This window comes from Eumetopias jubatus, unplaced genomic scaffold, assembly GCF_037043125.1.
Source record: "Eumetopias jubatus isolate StellerSeaLion01/CBP00866 unplaced genomic scaffold, mEumJub1_p1.0 scaffold_7, whole genome shotgun sequence".
Classification (NCBI taxonomy): domain Eukaryota; kingdom Metazoa; phylum Chordata; class Mammalia; order Carnivora; family Otariidae; genus Eumetopias; species Eumetopias jubatus.
In genome coordinates, this window is record NW_028274813.1 from 21336975 (window position 1) to 21353197 (window position 16223).

Below are 16223 nucleotides of genomic sequence, written 5' to 3' on the forward strand. Positions count from 1 at the left end.
GCAGGCGGCGGCGCTGCGGCCGCAAGGGAGGGCAGCGAGAGCGGCGGGGCCGGGCGACGATTCCCCGGCCAGCCCTGCTGGCTCTACCGCGGCGGCGTTCCGGCCGACACTTGAGAGCCTGCAGGAGGCGTCGCAGGTAACAGCGCCCGCGTCCCGCGGTGGAGGGCGAGCGTGCCTCGCCGGTGGGGCTCCGCAGGTGGAGCGAGCGAGGGGTGGGGGCGGGGGCGGGCCGCCCGCGAGGTCCTAGCGCCGCGGGTGCTGCCCCTCGCCCCGCGGGCCCCCACACCTCCGCGCGTTCCTCGGTCGGAGCCCCGGGGAGGCGCGACATTTCCACCAGCCGGCGGCGTCGAGGGGTGGGAGGGGGTGAGGTGAGCCCGCCCAAAGTGGGCGAGGTGGGGGGGTTGTCGGGGAAGACACCTGCGAACCCCTCATCCCTACGCGGACACTATTTGCGGACGGGTGTCTTCCCTGAAATGTGAGTCCCCCCGACATCTTTATTGGCCCGAGTGGGGAGGCGACAACAGGTGTCCCTGGGGACGGTGCCTTCCCCCCCCCACCCCCGCGTGAAATCCCGGCCTTGGCGTTCCGCCCCACCTTCGGGGTGTCCGGAGACAGGACCCCTGCCTGGCCTCTCAGGCGCGCTGCCCGCTGGACAGCGCCCAGAGGCGGCCTGGACCCGGCAGACCCGGGCTTTGGATGGAGTTTCGTACGCGCGTTGCCAAGCAATTTGCTGGACACCCGCCTCTTGCTGGGTGAAGAAGAGTTGAAGATGAAAGAGAGAGAGACCGAGAAAGAGGGAAGGAGAGAGAGAGAGAAAGAGAATGTGTTAAGTGCATGTGTTGGCCCTACTGAAAGGAGCTCCCCAAGGGCTGTGGGTGAATCATTAACTGTCGTCTTGTGCAGCTACTTACTGGCCTCTGAAAGGGAGAGACACCCTTTCTCTCAGGCAGATCCTTCATGCTCTATGTGCCTCACTCTCCTCATCTGTAAGATGGTGATAAGTGATTTCACCTGCTCGATAGCTTCCTTTCGAGGATTAAATAAAGCAATGCCCGAAAAACACAGAGGGCGATGCTAAGTACCCAGGAAATGCTGGCTCTTATTTGTTATAGGAAGTGGATGGTCTTTTAAAGAGTAAATCAGATGTGTCCTAACTGGCCCAGTGACCATTTGGAGCTCTGAACAGCTTTCTAAACTCAAAGGGGAAAATGCTATTATTAATGTTTCTGATGGTATCATTTAAAGGTATTCATCCTTTGAGGGATTAAAAAAAAACCTCCATTGGAATGGTGAAAGAGATAAATGGATTCCAATTAGTAACTGAGAAAAGCTTTGTAACCTTGAAAAAATTGTTGTGAGTGTCGTGTGAGAAGAATATCTTGGTACTTTGTTGACTGCTCATCTTTGATTGGTATGGCTGATGGGGGAGGACTTGAAGGTTCTTATACTTTCCAGTCCTCCCTTAGACAAGTTTAAAGAGCGGGAAAGGAGGAGAAAAATAAAAAGCCCAACCGCACAACAAAGAGCCAGCAGCTCATGGAAACCTAAAATTGCCCTTCCCACTTTAGGCAGTTATTCCGGTGTCTGACCGGGGTGGGTTAGTGCATTGCCACTGTGTCACTTTTCTATCCTTGTTCTTTTCCTTGTTCATTCACCGAAAAATATCAATATGTAGCTGACTTACTTGGAATTCTGAACCCTCTGCTCCTTAACATCCTGTCCTGTGACAAACCCAAAAGGACCTTTCCTAAGGTTCCCGAAGGCAATGTCAGTGGAAGTCTGCCTGGCTTAGCACACCACACTACCTGGGAAAGGTACAGACAAAATGCTTCAGTTCTGCAAGCACCCCAGTGCTTTCCCCAGGAGCCTTCGAATACATCCATCCACTTAGAGGAAGTGATTATCTCTCAGGGGTAAGAAGCCCACTTCCAGATGCAAGTCTTTCAAGTGTCAAATTAATTCCACAACCTTTTAAGTTGTTGATAAGTAGACTTTTACTCTCTCCACCAGAATGGGATGATCTGAAAGCTTGCTGATGGAGGAGGGAGGGAGGTATGTGGGGCACGAGAAAGATTGCTGAGCTCAGAGCCAGCCCCACACTCGGTGAAAACTCTGTTTCTGTGGCTGGGAAATGTAGACAAGTTGCCTTGCTTTTCTGAGCCAAAGTCTCCCACTCTGTAAAATGAGGGCTCTTTTTTTTTTTTTTTTTTTTAAGAGGAGTTGTTCTAAAGATGGCGCTAATGAATGCAAAGTTCCAAGGACATCATTACAGGTCTGTAGCATCCAAAGGGGATCCTACAGGTGGGAGTCGATCAGTTATACTTAGGAACGAAAAAAGACTTGATTGAGGGGATAACACCTGAGCTGAGTGTAGAATGATGAGCAAATCTCTTATGTAGATAGGATTGAGGTGGGATTGGAAGGAAAGGTAGAGCAGAGGAGAAAGACATTCTAGACAGAAGGGATATGGGGGATCAAATGTGCTGTAATGGTCAGCTTAAGCAAAATAACAAATAACCCCCAAATCTCAATGAGTTAGGGGGCTTATTTCACACTTATGCTGCAAGTCCAGTGCAGGTCAGTTATGGTTCTGCTCCTTATCTGTTTTCATTCTGAGACACTCCCCCCCCCCGGAGGCTTAAGAAACAGCCTCTTTTTGGGACAATACTGATCTCATTTATGGGAATGGGAAAAAAGAGAACATGATAAAACAAAAGTATGGCACTTAATATCTGCTCAGAAGTAGCAGCAGACATCACTTCAACTCTTGTGCTCTTGGCCAAGATAAGTCACATAGCCAAACCCCATGTCAGTGGGATGGGGAAATATGAGCCTCCTGCAGACAGTGAGGTATGGCTGAGTAGGAGGGAAAGTGCAGAAGGAAACAGCCAGGGAGGTGGCCCAGAGGCAGATGATGAAGGGCCCTGGGTCCTGTGCCAGGGGTTTGGAACTTTATCTTATGGGCAAGGAGCGGCCACTGAAGGGTTTTTAAGTTGGGGTTTGACATGGTCAGATTTTTCAGGCCAAGCACATGTCTCTAGTGGCAATGTGGGGAGAAGACTGAAATAGGTGAGATTAAAAGTGAGAGATGGTAAGGGCCCAAACAAATTCAGCAGCCTTAAATCTCCCTCACTATCTGTCACATGACTTGAGATTCCACTGCTAGAAAATTACTCCCTTCTTTGTAAGTCCTCTCCTAAAATGCACATGCTCTCTCATCCTTTTTTTTTTTAAGGTTTTATTTATTTATTTAACAGAGAGAGAGCGCGCACAAGTAGGGGAGCGGCAGGCAGAGGGAGAGGGAGAAGCAGGCTCCTGATGTGGGGCTCGATCCCAGGACTCTGGGATCATGACCTGAGCCGAAGGCAGACGCTTAACCTACTGAGCCACCCAGGTGCCCCCATGCTCTCTCAATGTCATATAAAGCTGCGGTTCTCAAACTTTAGTGTGCCTCAGAATCACCCGGAGCCCTTGAGAAAACACAGATTTGTGGGTCCCACCCCTAGAGTTTCTTAATCAGTAGGTCTGGGATGGCACCTGGGAATTAGCATTTCTGACAAGCACTCAGGTGATGCTGATGTTGCCAGTCCAAAGGCCACACTTGGAAAACCACAGTGCTAAAGGGAGACATTAAGATGTGGTTGAGGGAAAGGCCTAAATAGCAGGGCCTAATGGAAGGAGGAAGAGCCTCCTTTTGGCAGATTTGCTGAAGGCTGGCAGTGACAGTGGGGTCTGTAATACTGACTTGAGTCTCTAGGTTTATATTACATTGCAGATGTAATTCTCACCCAGAGGAAATGAGAGAAGCTTGGATTCACAGAAGAAGCATATAAGTGCTACTTTATCCCCTCCCTTTGTAATTCTGCCCTGATTACTCCCTGCCCCCCCCACCCGCCATCATTGAGCACACACCCTTTTGTCTGTCTTGAGACCTCTCACTCAAGTCTGTCAGCCTACATCAGTCCTGATCCATCACACTTCTGTTCATCTCAGCTTTAATTTCTTCTGGAACTGGGGTTTGCCCACTGGGTGGACATTTGGCTGAATTTTTAAATAGTCAGACCAAGAAATTTCTTGCTTCACTTGAGGTCATCTTCATGAATAAACATCTGTGCCATATGATCATGCAAAGTGTGATCAACCCTCCCAAGATAAATAACCCCCTGAGAACTCAAGATGTCCATAGTTTAGCTTATACTCATGGGTGGAGCAGGTCGCAACAATTCCTTTAACGGTGACTCACCGCTCCTGTAATGAGAGAGTATTCCAAGAGTGGACGTGAAGAAGAAAATATGTTGGCATGTACAGCATGACACAAGAAATAAAACACAATGAGGGTTTGTTTTCTTTTTTACTCTATTTTTCTCAATTCTGGTTGTCGAAGAAGTCTTAACTCTGCCAGGGTCCTGATAATCAGTGACATGCCTGCCCACACTATGTGAATACATGACATACTTTCAGAGTCAGCCTTCTGAGTGCTGGCCAGCAGGTTACAGTGTTTGTTTCGAGGTGGTATGAGAGTAAAACGGTCCACTGGGGTGTGGATAGACTGTACTAGGAATTACATGAGCATGAAATTTGTATAAAATAAGAAATATCAGGGTGGCCCTGGACTATAAAATGAGATGTGAATAATATTTGAAAAGACCCTTTCCCTAATTGTGATTTGACAAACCACACTTACAAGGTATGCTTTCTGAAACATCAGAATGCCCGAGGATTCTGCATACCTCTAGAGGTGGATGAGAAAGTTTGGAGCCATGACCTGTAGCCAGGAGGCCTGAGGCCATCTCTGCTGGCCTGTTTCCTTGCCAGGTAATTTTGGAAAAGCCAGTTGTTCCACTTCCTCCTGCGGACTTGGCTTCCCCTTGGTCAGCTCTGCCTGAAACTCTGTAGCTCCCTCGATCTCAGGTCTCCAGGAAGCTTGGTCTAAAGTTGCAAAAGATGTAGCAGAGAGTCAGTGAGGGATGAGAGTCAGTGAGGGAAAGGGACACTTAAACTAGCCAGGAGGGATCTAAAATGCTGAACATATTCATTAGAAAGTGTTACTTTCCCCCATGGAATAGCATTTATCTGGCAATTTGATATTTAAGAAAAATACACATTAAACCACGACATAAGTAGTATCCTCTCTCTGTTTATGTTGAATAAATGTTAAATGTGTCATATATATTTTCTCACATCTCTAGCAGTGTCAAGAGGTAGATTTCTGTGCTATCACTGGTTTTCTGAAATGTGATTAATGAGAAACAGTTGGCCAAAAATCTATGGACAGATAATAGAAGGGCAGGATTGAAAACTCAAAGTCCCTTGAATTTTTTTGTTCATTGTGCACACCTCCACCATTGCAGCTGGCCTCAAACTAACCCCAACTTGTGCTCTGAGATAGCTTCGCTAACAGGTAAGGGAAGGATAATGTTCTTTGTGCAGTGTCCTCATAATGAGTGTGAAGCTACTTTGCAGATTGCTAATGGCCCAGTAAAATCTTTGGAAGGCAGCTTCACGGGAATGGCATTGGGCATCTTCTGGGTACGAGGCTCTGGGGAAGATGTTAGGAATTCAGAGAAGTGTAATGCTTATTCTTTCGACACAGCCTCTAATCTGAGGGAGAAAGGGCATAATGTTTATACAGAATTAATAGTAGTCAGATAACAGTGGGATCAGTAGTATCAAAGGGGGTACCACATGCTGTGAACTTAGAGACGAGGAATCTTTCTGAGGTTGTGCTGGGCTGGGGAAGTTCATAGAGGAGCAGTCATGCTGGATTGAAGGTAGAAATAGGGTTTAGGTGGGCACAGTGGGTTTTAGGGAATGGGCCCCAGCGAACTGTGGCTCTGATAGTCTCCACAAGCTTGTCCAGGTCTGTGGCTAGACTTCTGTGTCTGAAGTGAAAGAGTAAAGTAGGAGAGGACAGGGAAGTCTGAGGTAGACCACTTCTTAAAGTCTTCCTTTCTTGACTACCATGTGATCGTCTAATTCTAATGTTCTGATGGCTCGTATTACATCCTGAAAAATGAAGCGATTTGGTGATTTGTGAGCAGATGAGTAACTCTGGACTCTACTTTGAGCTCTTAACATGTTCATTTTATTAATAGGAAAGCACTATGGAGCTAAGGATGTCAAACCTCTTTATAAATAAAATCTAATCCCATCATAAACTCTGTCAGACTGGCACGTGGTTGGTTGCTCTCATTCTGCTTGCAAAATGACCTGGGAAGGTCAAACAACTTGTTTCAAGTCATGCAGGAATCCCCTGGCACGTCTGTGTGCACTGGTCCCACCTCCCCGCATTTTTGGTGGTGTCTCGCTTAAGTTGCTTCACAGATAATCATAAGAATGGGGGCACTAAGCACTCGGAGCCCCTTCCATCTAATTAGGACTTTCTCCATCTTCTCTTATGTCCCATGGAAGCTCTCGGCTGGAACCCCAAAAGACCCTCATTGATTTTAATTTGGGGATGGGATAATTACACACCCTTCTCTTTCAGGCTGAACCCCGGCTCTCACCGAAAGAGGTGCCATTTTCGTGCTGTGGGTCTGCGCACACACACCATCTGAACAAACTGGCATTCTCAGCACTTTCTGGGCCAAATGCCAACCAATATAGCAGGACTATCAGTGGCTTTCAATCTGCCTGAACTTTGAAGTGAGACACCAGACCCTTGCCAGCCTGATAAAACATCACTCCATTGGTTGCCCTTTGAAGTCAGCTAATTGCTTAAAAAAAATAAAGTGAGATGCTTTAAATGAAAACAGATTTTATTCCTCTGTTTGCTTTAGAAACCAAATATATTTGTCTTTCTTGACTTGAGTTTTTAAAGGAGAAAGATTGTAATGTCATAGTTAAGTGGATAAGGCTAGGGTGATCCACAGCCGGTGAGCTTTTTCGTTTGTACATTATTTAAACGTGTGAACCAGAGCTGTCAGAAATACAGTTTTATTTGTGTATTTTCCCACCCTTGGCCAAACATAAAGTATTGATGTTTTTCTACATCACTCCTTGTCCTTACAACTCCCTCCACTTAAGACTCTAAATAGTCAAAGGGTATGAACAACTTTTATTAGTTAAATTATCAAAATCACTCTCAGTAGCCACCATTCATCGAGTTTTGCTATGTTCCAGGTCTTCTGCTAGCATTTTACTCCACATTATCTCACTTAATTTCCACCTCAACTCTGTGAGGTCAGGAATCAGTAGTACCTGGGGTTAAGTAATCGGTCAGAGGTTGTCGTGAAGATAGGGCTTTGACCCCACCGCAACCTCCTAATTCTAGAAGCTGTGCCCTTCGTCACTACTGTATCTGGAAACTAAAGGAAAAGTGCTCTACAGAGTTAACAGGGGCAGTCCATGCACTCTGGGCACACCCACAGAGATCCTGCTAGAAGGAAAACCGTCTTTGTTTTTGCTCTGTCAGTTCACATTGTCAGCAGGGCTGTTGACGCACACTTGCTTCTCTTCTACCTATTTCTTTCTCCTTAATATATTTGGTATTAGAGTCACATCTAAAAGGGGGGTGTTTTAGGAGGATCCATCTGGGTAAATTCAGCACATCCCAGGCACTCACCAGCAGCCTAATTGGCCCAGTAGCCTCCACAGCAGCCCCCCTGCCTCAGCTGCACCATCCATCACACTCAGGGGCCCTGGAGCCCTTGTGCTCCGCTGTTGGTTGGTGTTCAGTTCCTGACCCCTGAGCAGGCCTTGGAGAGGCAGTTCCAAGGAGGCAGAGTCATTTGCTGTCACATGCTAGACTCCGCTGGGTGACCTGGCTGGTCACAGCACAGTGCTGTGGGGAGGGAGGGTGGGCTTTGGTCCCTTGTCATTTGGTTACCACTTTCTAGTGAAGAGGACAGAGAATGCCAGAAACCTGGCAGAGGTAGGCCCCAGCCCTAAGAAAGCAAAGTAGGTTCATTTCTGCACTTCCAGGGGGACAAGTCTATTTCATGGATGGAGCATGGTGAGTGGCTAAGGGCACAGACTCCAGAGCCAGAACTGTGTGGTCTTGGGCAAGCTGTTTAACTTCCCAGTGTCTTAGTTTCCTTATCTATGGAAAGCAGATAATAATGGTGCTTGCTTCAGAGAGTTCTTAGGAGGATTAGATGAATTCATTAATTGTAAAGCACTTTGAGAGCAATGTCTGGGAGATAGGAAGTGTTACATAAGTGTTTTATCAAGTAGTCTATAAAAAGTGGTAGGTGAACATCATTGTACATTGGTAGCCAGTGCTGTGAAGGTTGAAGCTCACCTAACTGCTTTAGGAGAGAGGCTCCTGGCAGGTTGTCCGCAAACGATGTCTTATCCCGTGTATTAGGAGAGCTTGCCGTCTTAAGCATGGGAGAAATCTGTTTGCACAGTGTCTTTTTGTAAAATGAACATGAGAGAAGCCATGTAGGAGGAAGAGGGAGGTCCAGGATGACTTGATGTTTTTGTCCAGGGCCATGGCAAAGATGGAGCTGCCGTCGTGTTGGATGGGGAAGGCTTCTAGAAGAGCAGCTTTGGAGGGAAAGTAGCTATTCAGTTATGGATACATGACTTTTGAGAGGCCTATTGCACATGGAAGTGAAGGTGCTCAGTGGGCTTCAGAGTCAGGGGAGAAGTCAGGGCTGGAAACATCTGTGTGGGGGTCCCTGGCTGGAAATGGGAGCTAAAGCCACAAAAGGATTAAAGCAGACCTAAGAAGAGATGGGGCCATGGGGCTGAACGCAGGGGCATTCTAGCTCCAGTGGAAAAGTCAAGCCAGCTCTCCTTTTCCGGTTTGTTCTTTTCTTCATTCTCTAGTGTGAAATGAACTCTGATTCTGGCGTTTTCCTTTGGAGAGTTCATTGCTTGAGTTCTGTCATGCTTGGACTTCAGAGTCAATAGACCAGGGTCAGATACAACTTGACCTCTTCCTCCCATGTGCCCTTGGGCAAGCACCTTATCATCTGAGTCTCAGTTTCTTTATCTGGAGATGGGAAATGGTAGTAAAAATGCCCATTTCAGAGGTTTGGGGGCTCAGTGAGTGCAGCTGTATCAATGCGATGAAGCTGTTAATCGTTTTATCATAGTAAAATTCTCAGTTCATGCCGGCGTTTTGGAAGTGAGGAGTGGTGACAGCTCACGCATTTTTAAAGCCCTTTGCATTTCCCCTGAACTGAAAACCACATTTCAATTTAACCCATACTGCTATTTTTTTTTTGTTCTTATTAAAAGTAAAAGAGGTCAAGAAGATACTGCGATAAATTCTGCACACATATGTCAGCCATGTATGCTTTCTCTGTAATTGAAACACCGCATCCAGAAATCAAGTCTGGCCTGTGGATGTGGCAGTTGGTATGTGAATCACAGATACACAAGCATTCAGAGACCCGAAAACTGAAACACAGAAAAAATGGATATCCTGGCAATGACTGCTTTTCAGTATTGTATACGCTAACTTCACGTATGCTCTTTGCCACTGCGAGCCAGGTAGGAAGGCTCTCGCTTTTCTCTACTAAACTGACCCTTCCTTACTGTTTTAAATCCCAGTTTTATACTTGGTTGGAAAATGCATCCAAGACCTCGATTTCACTCAGCAAATAATATGATTCTGGATCTGCTTTTTAAAAAGTCTCCCTCTCAGAGCTAAATAAGAATCCAGAGGCAGGGAGAATCAAATTCTGAAGTCTTTCCCTGGATTCTCTAATTAGCATGTCTGCTGTGTTTGCATTTATGGGTTTATATACTTTGAACTTGTGGCTTTTCTGTTTTGCAAGAGTTACCGTCAGTGAGACATCCACCAGAAGACATACAACTATTAGTGGCGACAGGACCAAGTACAAATAACGGTGTGGTTGGTTTCTAAATCCCTGCTAGAATTTTTGAGAAAACTCCTCCAGATGGAGGTGGGTGGTATGAGGACCGAAGCAGAAAAAATAATAGGAAAGAGCTTCCAGTGATTAAATTTTTCTTTCTGGTCTTTCAGGTTGAGGAAGTGAAGAGAATAGGTATAAACGGTGGGAAATTTCCATCAACTTGGAAAAAAAACAATAGAATAAATAATTCTTGGCCACGAGGTGAGAGCCCAGAGAGTCACGAGGTCAAAAGGTCCTGTTCCATTGGTCTGTGGTGACAATGGTGACAACCACCCCCTCCAAAAAAAGGAATGCCTCACCCTTAAACAAGGAAGTGTCCCTGGGAAGCTGAAAAAGGTACATGCAAAGGGAATTTTTATAAATCACATCATTTCAGAAGTTCAGCAGTGGTTATACTTTTTTATATTTCCCAAGTTTTCTTTAGTGAGAGTGTATTCCTTTCATAATAAAATATACATTAGAAAAATAGATGCAAAAAAGGGAAATTCACCAGGAGCGTGGGTGGGTGAGTTGTCACCATTTAAAGGTGCCGAGTTGGTTGCATTTTTATAATGAGGATTATTTTGTCCTAGAAGTTGTAACACGTCCTAACTTATCTGCTCTCTAAATTTACAATCTTCAAACAAGTACGGGGTGTCGACAGTACCTGTCACCCATCGAAACCCAAGACCCTCACTACAAAAGCAGAGCCAGCCCTCAGTCAGCAGAGTTACTCGCCTCTTGCACCGTGCCAAGCCCACCCAGGGTGGCCACCTTCCTGTCCCCTGCCTCCGTCAGCAGTCATGCACTAGGGATGTTTCTCGTTTGTAAGGGGGCCCGCTGCGTGAGGATAATGTCACAGTCAGCCTGGGGCCCTGCAGTAGCTGCTCCCTGAGATGCCTTTTAGCGTTGGGCTGGGTTGTTTTGGTTTATATGCCTGTGGTCTGTTTTGTTGGGGGGAAGCTGGAGGGGAGGGATTCTTAGAAAAGGGAAGGAGATATCCTCTGCATTACCGAAAACGGAAATAAGGAATTATCAGTTCAGGGTCAGTGGAAGCCACAGCGCCTGGCTTCCTTCTGCTGTGCTCTTCTGGAATGATTTGGTTTTGTTTTGAACAGTCTGAAAGTGACAGGAGCTGATAAATTTTTCTAGGGTGGAGCTTTCCACAGTGAGTCCACGGACCCCCTAGGGGATTTGTGGAGGGAACTTGGGCAAAGGTGTCTGTGAAGCACCCGAAATTGTAAATATGTTGCATGTATGTGTATTTACTTGGACATGACGGTCTCTGGCTTAAATGATACTTCAAACAGATCCAGAGATCCATACTCTTTTTTTTTTTTTTTTTTAATTAAGAGCAGTTCTAGGGGGAGACTTTCAAGTTTGAATTGTACATCTTGGCCTTGACCTGAACTAGAGAACTGTTTCTAACAGATGACATGTGTATGTAGTGGGGGTATTGGTGAAAACAACTTAGGCACACCCACAGAAGCCCACACTATGGCAAGGTGAGGAAGGTTTCACTTCTTCAAGTGCTGGAGAGCTGGAAGTCCAGAAATGCATGCTCCCCGCATTTCTATCTAATGCCTCCCTTTCTCCTTTTTCAGCTGTCCTTGAGCTCACGTACAGCTGCCCTAACTCTGTGTCACCTGAAGACTTTGCTTGTTGAAGTGAACACAGTATCTCTTTTACCTGGTCTTCCTCTGGTTCTAAGAAAACCAGGTTGATGTTGCAATGGAAGGTTGGATTTGATGCAGGCCTTCGTGATGGTGACAGGAAGGAGGCATGCTCAGTGACCTCCCCAGTGGTTGTTTATCTCATGCCCTGCGCATGAATGTTGACCTTCACACCCTTGCTTCTTTTTTCTCCTCCCTTTGTACATTCTCTCTAGGTGACCTACTCCAAACCCATGGCTACCAGTGACCTTTCAGTCTGTGTTATTAATACTTATTTTTCTTCTGAGTTCTTGATCTATTTAACAGACCCTAAGACATCTCAGTGTGGTTGTCACACAGGCCCATCAAACTCACTGGGCTTAAAACTGAACTCCTCATATCCACCCCTCAATCATTCCTCCCTATGAAGTCCTTCTGAAGGATGGTGAATGGCCAGAAAAGTATCCAGTTTTCTAAAGATCTTTTTCTTTTCTATTTTGTTTTAAAGATTTTATTTATTTGAGAGAGAGAGAGAGCACAAGCAGGGTGAAGGGCAGAGGGAAAAGCAGACTCCCCACTGAGCAGGGAGCCCAATGCAGGACGCGATCCAGGGTCGCGGGGATCATGACTTGAGCCAAAGCCAGATGCTTAACTGACTGAGCCACCCAGGCGCCCCACTAATCTTTTTCATCCACCTACTACCTCACTACTCCCTCAACCTAGATGAGCTTCAAATAGACTTTATCCCCATGTCTTGATGATCTTTCATTTCAAATGGCTCATAAAAAACATCTTTCCTTTTTATCTCTCATCTTGCCATGCCTCATCACTGTGATTACAAGCTGGTCTTCCCACCCTCCTGTCTGTCTTCCTCATTTTTCCAGAATGATCTTTCTAAAATACGATTGAATCATATCATTTCCTCGTTTAAAATTGTTTAATTGATCTCCATTACCCTATGACAAAACCCAGCCTTCTTGGCATGGCTCACAAGGCCCTGTCTGACCTGACTCCTCATCTTTCCAGCCTTTTGCCTTACTGTTCTCCAGGCTCATTTCTTCAGTCAGACTGAGCTGCTTGTAGTTCAGAAAATACAACATGCTTTCATTCATCTCGTAGACTTTGTATGAACATATCACATTTTATTATAGCCATCTTAAGTGGGGGAACTTATTAAAAACTTATTAAAAAGGTTCTAAGTCATGTACGAAACACTCTAGCTCTGCATCACCCCCATCCTTGCTTCCTGCCCCATTCCTGATACCGCTCCTGAATCTCAGGCAATCCCTGAACATAAAATTCATTTCTTAGACTCATCTTCGCCTCATGCCATGTCTTATTCTTATCTCCAGATCCTACCCCATCTCTGATACATACATACTCCAGGGGTTGGGGTAAGTAATGAGTGACGTTCAAGAATGGAGCTGAGGGGGAAGGTCTCCGGATGAACATAAGAGACAAAGATGTCTGTTGCACATATACTTTTTGGTACCAAACTGGTTTTGTATGGTAACGCCACTGTTTAAACATGACTAAGTCGAACGGCACCCTCTAATTAACCATGATGCATTGTCTTGTTCTGTTGTTATCGATGCCATACTGCTTGGAATCTCCTTTTTCGCTGCCTCCAACTGATTTCTGTTCATCTTTCAAGCCCCTGCCCAGGTACCACCTTCCCTCAGTTTTTCTTCACTGACCCCAAGACTGGGCTAGGTGCCTCTCCTCTGTGTGCTCATGGCACTGTTGGATTCTCCTGGGGGTACCCTGATCACACAGTACTGTGATTATCTGTTTAATTTGCCTATCTCCCTCTTCAAGGCAAGGTCTGAGTCTTACTCCTCTATCTCTAGAATTTCAGTAGAACATGCCTAGCGATAGGAGATGCTGAAGAAATCTTACTAATGAATGAAAAATGTATGAACGGATAATGTCCTGTGGCAGTGAGAATTCTGAGGACCTGCTGAAGCTCCATGAGCACAAATAACCCACAGACCGAGATTTATTAGGTCATCTCTTCCATTTTCTGTGTATGTGGGATTGCATACCAGTACTGGTTCCTAGCGAGGTTTAACCTTCCTTTGTTGGTCACCTCTTGGGCACCACCTCAAATCCTCTTAGCCCCACTTGCCTCTGGGTTTCCTTGGTGACAAGCTCTGCTGGACTATACCATCCTACCATCCAAGGCCATGTTGGGCTTACTCCCACCACTTTTGGACTCAGACGAAGCATCACCCTCTAGGGTATGGGATCTGGCTTTCCCATCTGCTGCTGAAGGAGCCAGACAATACACCCCAAAAGTATGGGGGAAGTTGGGTCACCATGGAATGAACTTTGGCCCAGTGGGGAACAAGAAACAGGCAGGACGTGGCAGATACTTTCCCTCAGAGCACTGCTCCCTTTGATGGAAACTTTTGGGAGGCTGCAGTCTCTACCAGCCTCTCTGGGGGTGTCTAATATGACCAAGTGAGAAGTTTTGTTTCTTGTGAAGGCATGACTGGTCCTGTGCCATTTTAATTTGATTTCATTGTCTCATTTCTTTTTCTAATTCTAGCTTCCCTGGGATTGCCATAAAGCACTGGCCTAGAAGCTTGGTCTCGGACTATGATGTCTAAGGAACCCAGCCTAAGACACATTCAAACTTACCATATTTCCTTAGAGAAACAGGGGCCAGTAGAGGTGGAAGAAGAGGAAGGAGCACTATAGGACAGGTGGTCTGTAGTGTATGGATCTGACAGGGCTTAGCTGGGAGTCTGAGCCTTCAGCCATGCACCCCCTGCCCTCTCTTCCCATGCAGCATTGACTGCCCTCATTTAGGGGAACTGGGCAGATGGGTCCATTAGTAGTAAAAGATCCATCATTTGGAACCTGTGGATCTGGTCCCTCTGTAGGCTGGCCATCTGTTTCATGATTTCCTATTTTTAAAAATCTTTCTATTTAAAAAAAAAAATCATATGTCTTTGTATGTCATTTATATAGCAGAATATTATACAGCTGAGAAAATTGATCCTGTGAGGATGTGTGATATATTCTGGGTTTAAAGCCGAGCTTTACCATTTACTGCTTGTGTAGCTTTGACAAAGTTAGCTGATCCAAGCTTCAGTTTCTTCCTCTGGAAGTGGACGTTAACAATAGCACTCTCATGCAGCGGTTGCAAAGATCAGCTGAGATAATGCACATAAGGCCCTCAGCACAGGGCCATACAGAGTAAGCTGGCAGAAGCTATTTGCTGGAGTTACTACTATTCTGTCTTTAAAGTACAACTTGAGAGTGATAGAGCGTTAATCTCTGTATGGGAAACAAATGTAAGGTGATAATTTTTAGCCCTTGAAAGGTTTGATTGGGTTTCTAAGAGGTACTTTTTTGGTAAATGTCAGACCATTTTTAGTCTTGCTAAAACAGGTGGGAAGGCATGCTGAATAAACCCTTCCACAGAAGCAGTGTTTACCTGCTAGGTATTTAATTTTGTTGAACATGTGAGAGTCACATACGGTTTGAGACTAGTTAAATCTATTTCCTGTCTTTCAAGTATTTTCAAGGTTGCAAATAAATTTGTATCAATTCCAAATTAATAAATATGTGGAAACCAAAGTGGAAAGGTTTTACAACTTTGCTGTGGTCATTCAGAGAATTTGTGGCAGGGGAGATCCCAGGAAATAGCCTCTTGTTCCTTCTCTGAGGTGAGTTTCAGTTTGTGGCAGGTGAAAAGAAAAGTGCTTCCTCCATAGAAACTTGTAATGGGGATTAACAATGTGTGCACTGGTAATTTTTTGCCTTCCTGTACAAAGTTGTATTAAGAGTCATTAAACTTTAAACTGTAATCACAGTATATTAACTCTTTACAATGGGACTTCAAGTCTAGCTGCTTTACTCTGTTCCACAAATGCTTGTTGCTTTCCTTCTGTGTCATTGGCCCTGAGCATTGGGAATATGGTGACAAAGGGCATAGACCGTCCCTCAGGGAGCTAACACTCCAGTTAATTTTCTTAAGGGTCAGCAGTGACCATGCAAGCCCCGTAATGTCTCTCCACAACATGGGACACTAGAGAAACCTACCTTCTTGAGAGTTCTCTTGCTTTCTTGACCCCAGAGGCCTCTGGTTTTCCTCTTAATTCTCTTGCCATCTAGCTCTCTCCCTTTGGGCGTCCCCATTTTTCCTTCTCATTTCCCTGTTTCCCCATAGGTAGGCATGCTACAGGACTCAGCCATCTTCTTTTGTCTTTTTCTTCCTCTGTTGATAACCTGTTCCTTCCCTTGGCTTCATGTATCATCTTTGGGTGTGTGTGTGTGTGTGTGTGTGTGTGTGTGTGTGTCTCAAATCTAACTTTCTACCCCTGATTCTGTGTGTGTGTGTGTGTGTGTGTGTGTGTGTGTGTGTGTGTGTCTCAAATCTAACTTTCTACCCCTGATTCTAGGCCCCAGACCTCCATTTCCTATATCCACCCTTTTGTTTCACAGTCCTTGAATGTCAGGATATCCCCAATTAAAACTCACTCCCCACTTCCACTCCCAATTAACTCCACGTTCCTCCTTTCCTTAGGATATTTCCCGCCCGTCTCTGCCCTCAGTTCGGCTGCCATGCCCCTGATCACCCAGGCATCATTGTATTTCCTTTCCACTATGGTTTCTTTTGTTCTGTTGAATGAAATAAGCTCAAGGATTCTTATGGCTGTAAGCATTACTTCCATCTTCTTTCCCAGTCAGGGTTCTCTCCTGAGCATTTGATATTTCCCTGCTCTTTTTTTAAGTGTGGATGAGTGGCAGA

At 45.6% G+C, this 16223-nt stretch overlaps 1 protein-coding gene across 3 annotated transcripts in view; it reads left to right on the forward strand.

The window, feature by feature from the left end:
• The first annotated feature begins 9 nt into the window (after nt 1-9).
• STON2 (stonin 2) overlaps nt 10-16223 on the forward strand; it is a 139464-nt gene continuing 123250 nt past the window's right edge. For all 3 annotated transcript variants that reach the window (XM_028098643.2, XM_088024488.1, XM_088024489.1), the window contains exon 1: nt 10-136. The gene's annotated coding sequence lies outside the window, so the exon portion shown is untranslated. The remainder of the gene's footprint in view (nt 137-16223) is intronic.